The following is a 6,000-nucleotide window of genomic DNA, read 5'->3' as shown; positions in this document are numbered from 1 at the left end:
AGGTGAAGCCCCAAAGCGGTGAAAGGGAATTAGTCCTACAACAAATACTTTCATTCTTCCAGAGAGTGTATTTCGCATCAGTGATTTAAACAAATGGGCTATTGTGTGCTGGACTTCCACGTTAACAGTAGTGATAAAAAACATCAAGAAAGAGTAGATATTAATTTATTTTAAAGCCATATAAGTAATCACAATCTTCCTCATTGTGGCCTTCAGATATTCTTGTGATTGCACTTTATTCTCTCATAAAAGCACTCATAACTTCCAGGAAAAAAAACGAAAACTAGATCTAAATCTTCTCTGCCACCACACCAAAAAAGCTGCTGCTTTGTGTTTGTAAGTTGTTTTTTTTTTAAATAAGAATTTTTTCAAGAGCAAAGTTTGTGAGGAAAAAAGGCTGCTTTTTTTGTGTACCAAATATTTCTATGTTCAGTTAGTCTCACTTGACACAAAAATCAGTTATCTTAATACTTTTGTAATACCTCCACAGAGAGGTTTTGTGCGTCCCAAATACTGCTTCTGGAGTTTTGAAATATGGGGTCGTGGAAAACCAGTATTCAGTGACCAAATCTCTTTTTTGGATTTGTAACTTAATATGTTTTTTATGTATTGTTTGTGGTATTATGTTGTTCTCATTAGGCTATGGAGATACCCTTTCAAGTATGCCACCAAGGAGAACGGAACGGTTGGTACATTAATTTGGCAAGGACCAAATTGTCTTCTGTTGGTGAGACAAGGGAGCAGCTAGTCCTGCAGTGTGTGTGTGTTTGCATGTATTTGTATGCAACTGTGTGTTTATTTGTATTCGGGAGGCAGAAAGAACAGATCTAATTGTTTAGCAAAGAAATGATTGCAGTATGTGTTTAGAGGTTGCATAGCTACAAATGAGGAGTACACTTTGGAAACTTTCCCATAGGATTCATATTGGGTCTGCACAGATAGGTCTGATTTCTCTTTTCTTTCTGTTAACATGAGAATAGGAGGGTAATTTCCTGTTGGCTGTTTTATCTGCATTATCTTCAGAAAGGTATTGCAGAAATAATCTTATCTGTTGCCTGCTTTAAAGAATATTCTAGGCAAGTTAACAGTTATATTTACCACAATAGCTGTTTGTTGCTTCTGCAAAACCCGAGGAGCTCCTTTCAAGAACATATGCTCACTGCGTAACCATAAAGCACTAAAGACTGACTTCAGAATGGGAACAGCATTGAAGGAGTCCGAAGCTTTTGGGTTTCTATCCTATTAAAATTTATACAGTCTCATTTACAGAATGTTAAATGATTCACATGTTGGTTTGGCTAGCATATTGTTTGAGATGTACAAGCTAATAAATTATTAAAGTTGTGACTAGTGTATGAAGTAGAGTTCTTGTCCAAGTGTGCTACTGCAAGGAGCTTCTCCAAGCTGCAACCTAAATGCTTGAGTTAATAGGTACACTGCTAGTTTACTGGATGAATCTCTAGTTAAAGACAAGATGTAGTATTCAGTGTGAAGTAAATTTGAATGTGTACCAACCATTCCTCGATAGGAATCACAATGACTATTCCATTTTGTAGGACTTTGTCTTATAAAGCGGTTTGAACATTGCAAAGAACATCCAAAATATGTCACACGGGAAAATACTATTTTGTGAAATCAAATCCTTTAGGTACATAAAATGATGCACCTTGGGTATATAAGCAAGAGAAAGCTACAGATACGCACATTGTAATTATTCTGAATGGATGCTGCAACTCCTCTCTTCTCTTTCCAGTTTACTGGCATTTTTATAAAAAGTTCCAATTCAACTTTTTCTATTACATTATTTTAATCTTCCTGAACTAGAAAATTAAAATTGTATTTTAACTGTGCTGATATTCCCATTTCTGCTCCTTTTCCTTTGTTTTGCCCTACCAAAGTGACATGCAGAATGTTCTTACATGTAACAGTTTGAAATTGAAGTACTTGCCTTTTTAAACAATTTTTGACAAGCTTAAATTATACTTTTCCAAATTTATTTGTAGTTATACTGGAACAGTTACTGAACTCTGGCTCCAGAAGTGAAAGGTGGAGTTTGAAGTTTGATCTGTACATATTTCTTCGTGAAAATGTGATCGCTTAAAATAAGGTATACTGTACCAGTAAACTCTTTTTCACTTCAACTAGGAGCTGTTATCAAAGACACGGTATAGCTCTTCTTGTGACAAGACGTAAGAGGTACAGGATAAATAGCTCAGAATGTTTTTTCTTGTTTTTCCCTTTGATTTAGGAAGCTGAGCTTGTTAAAAGTTCTTAACATCAAGAAGTTAGAAGTGCAAAAGCAAGTATTTGGTAATCACTGGTTAGTTGGACTAATATATTATTTTGATCCTGTTTTCTTTTCTTGTCAAAACCTACATACTAGTGTCTATATCTTAAAAACATAGTATAAAATGTGTAGGTTATGCAGTGAGTGTTACTATTGGAGGAAATGCAAATACTAGACACTTTTTTTTTCAACTGTGCCAACCCAGCATTCTGTGATATAATTTTGCTATTTCAGTAACAAACTGGTTAAAACCATTCATAAGGTCCTAAATATTATGAGAGAAGGACACAGAAAGGGGAAACATTCTGCAAAGCTCACTCTGTTCTAGGGAGATACAGCTCCGTTGTCTTGGCAAAGAGTTACTACACCTCCAAAGAACATTTTGTGTTTGGAAGAAAAAAAAAAAAAAAGAAATAACAAAAGTAGTTAATTTTGGATTATGTATATTGATGGGTATTTGCCTGTACGTGCTTAGGGCAGAATCTGACTCATAATTTCAATTGCTTAATCATAGTAACGTGGTAATAACTTTAATAAATTACTACTATTAGGCACACAGATTCTACTCAGTCATTCCTCCGGAAGGTGGTTGGAACAAATACTACAGCTGAATTGTAGAAGAATATGAGTAGATTTATGTTAATAACGTTTAGGTATTGTGTTCAGATGACAACTCTGGTAACAAGCGTTAAGCCTCGCGGCTTATCATATTAGTTCATGCATTGTCTGCAGTAGCCGAGACAACAGATTCTGCCTTGTTGTCTGACTGGCATGAGTGAGGGTTGTGGGAACCTGCCTGTTTCTGTGGCAGTGCAGGGTAAAGGAAATGATTTTAACAGGGTGACAATTCTCGTATGTCCCATTGTGAAGGTTTTCTTTATATGTACAAAAATAAGTAATATAGGAAGAATTAAAGATACAGGTACATATATACACATACTGAAGCAAATAAGCTATTTGTTCCCTAAGGCTTTAATACCTTGATGTAGCACTGATCTCGTGGGATGCTCTTCTCCAGGAGACTGTTATTAGGCTGATTGTCACATAAGATCTTTCTTTCCATAGCAAGTTTTGTAAAGCAGGAAGAAAAAACAGTTTCAAGATTTCTTCTTTTCTGTTAGCAAGGAAGACATCCATTGATGTCAAAGAGATTTTGATTCAGTAAAGAACAAAGGCTTTAGTTTTTACCTTCTAGAAATTACTGTATTTTTATTATGGCACTAAAAAAGGAAGAGTTAAAATCAGAGTCTTCCTCTGTTCGCCTTATTAAGTGGAATGGCCACTAGGTCTCCTGCTTTGATAACACTTTGAAAACATAGTTAAATAGAGCCACATTTAGCATGCATGAATTAATAATGAGAGTGGGGTTTGGGGAAGCAGTTAAGTACACTTGCACTGTTGAGCATTGTTTTGCCATTTAGAAAATAATTCATCAATGCCTCTCTGCTAAATCCGTTCTATAATATCTGTGGGCAGTAATGTGTGGAGAAATTAATCTCAAAGGGAGAACGATTTCTTGGCACTGTTATTGCTTTCCTTTTTGGTAGCTAAATGCTGAGCTGTGCTGTTATCTAACCCAGTGTCATCCTCTGCTAAGTGCAGCACAGTTGTTCTGGATCCTTTATGAAGTCCCTGAGTCTATTGACTTCAACGTGTGATTTGTCAGCATGTTCCTCTTCCCTGGCTCTCCCAGCGCCGGTGAGGCCTCTGATATGGTTCCCTCTGGTGCTCCCGGATTGTGTGACAACAAAGCATTTGGTGTGAAATGCAGATTGTAAAGGAATCCTTCCTTTATTATGGGAAGGGGCTGGCGTGATTCAAGGGGGACTAGAAAGGAGTGAAGTCTTAATTCTGAGCACAGTTAATACTGACTGTGAAAGTGCCCAACCCCCTGCCTCCACCCTTGCAATTCTGTCTGTCAAACCCCGTGTCTTCCAAATGGTAATTTAATACAGTTTTCAGACTGCCCTTCGCAGACTAGTGTATGCTGGCAGGGAGCAAAACCTGAGAAGCTCTAACCCAAGTCAAATTCTCTTAAATACTAGATGGGACGCTATGCTGCTGCTCCAGGGGCTCTCTGAAAGCCCGTGCTGCACAGTGAGCATGCCATGCATGTGAGGAGGTGTGCAGAGGCTACAGAATTGATAACTCTCCTTAAGCAAGGATGTGGCTTACCCTGTGCCCTTGAATTCTGAACAGTGATCCTTTTCCCCATCTTTTCTCCCACACAGTGCCAGTATGTTTGCCAAAACCACCATGTACTTGGGCTTTTTACCTCTTAGAATCTCTCATACATCATTAGTCATAGAGCTAAACTCTACTTGAGTGTTAATGAACTCAGGATGGCTCAAACTCAGAATTCTCAAAAAATAACTGGGCACTTGTTTAAACTTTAATGTAAATGCTAAAGCAACCTAGATTAAGAGCTAAAATAACTGTAGTTTTCACCTGGTGTGATAGCAAAAATCTCTTTTCACTTTCTACAGCTGTTACATTAGATCCATGCAGCTGTCAGTTTTGTTTTTGTCTATGCTTGTGGTCGTTTCTTTAGGACTTACTGTTTTACTTCTCTATGAAGTGTCTAGAACCCTTGCTGCTATACAACTGATAAAATAATATGAAATCTGATTTTCATTGTAGGGTTTCATATTTTGGTTGTTGCTTCAGAATTAATAATACTGTTTAAAATTAATTTAAAAGTGAAGGATCATGCAAAGCACAATCCACATCTCCATCAGGTATTAATTTAAATACCTGTTTTATAGGTTTCCCTTTTTCATATTTTTCTGGCTTATTGGATGCAAAAGATGTCTCAAATTTGGTATTTCTCAACTGCTGTGAAATCAGACTAACTCTGAGCAGTATTTCAAATACCTGCTGGCAGTTGCATAAGTCCAAAATCAGAGCTTACAATTCAGAAGGAAATGCTGGTAACAAGCTGCCCTGTAACAACTTGCATGATTTTTCTCAGGTCTTTGCTATCAGTGTGAATTTTGCCTCATATTGATTTTGTTTAGCATTAAGAGTTCATTTGAAAGTGCCACCACTCTGTAATTATTACCTGCCTCTAGGAAATGGACTTCCAGTGTCATTGGAAAACTTTAATGCCTGTGTCACAGTGTCTGCAGGTCTACATCTGGATGTTGGAAATGCTGCTTGCTGACTCACTGTTTTAATCAATGGCACAAGACCTGTAGAATCCAGGCATCTTTTTGGAACCCTGCGAAGTTACTGATTTCCTTTTGAGCTGCGAGTACCCATCCATATTTCCTTATTTTTCCCCAACTAGGGGTAACAACAGTTATGGAAACACTTTCCTAGCAATGTTTTTCCTTGCTGGAATCCCTAAGGCATTACAGTTTGATATTGGTAGGCAAGCAGGTGACTTCACAAAAAAAGATTAAGGTAAAGCATTGTACCTAATTATAATATTTGAAATATTACTAGCTGCTTAATTAAGACTGGCATTTCAAACTTGTCTTCAAAATTAAGGCACTTTTTTTTTTTTTTTTTCTTTTCTTTCAGGTTTGAGCTTGCACTATTTGGGAATGGGAAGAAGGGAGGAGGAAACATTTGGAACAAATACTTAGTTTTACTGATACCTGAGTTGTCTGACTGCAAAATTGCTTTAGAAGTTACAGCCCTATGGCTTGTTTGTGCTAGAACCAGGCACTGAAATGGGTAGAAGACGGTGTTGATTGGGTTTTTTCTTG

General features: G+C 37.1%; 1 protein-coding gene across 1 annotated transcript in view; it reads left to right on the top strand.

The window, feature by feature from the left end:
* Positions 1 to 374: 374 nt before the first annotated feature.
* LOC104460972 (PTB domain-containing engulfment adapter protein 1) overlaps positions 375 to 6,000 on the top strand; it is a gene marked incomplete at its 3' end in the record, with an annotated part of 43,983 nt that continues 38,357 nt past the window's right edge. Inside the window, exon 1 of the mRNA XM_010072384.1 lies at positions 375 to 396. The remainder of the gene's footprint in view (positions 397 to 6,000) is intronic.

The sequence above is a fragment of the Pterocles gutturalis genome, unplaced genomic scaffold (assembly GCF_000699245.1).
Source record: "Pterocles gutturalis isolate BGI_N339 unplaced genomic scaffold, ASM69924v1 scaffold7287, whole genome shotgun sequence".
Taxonomy (NCBI): Eukaryota; Metazoa; Chordata; class Aves; order Pterocliformes; family Pteroclidae; genus Pterocles; species Pterocles gutturalis.
The sequence above is the reverse complement of the archived record's forward strand: the minus strand, read 5'-3'. Positions and strand labels throughout refer to the sequence as shown.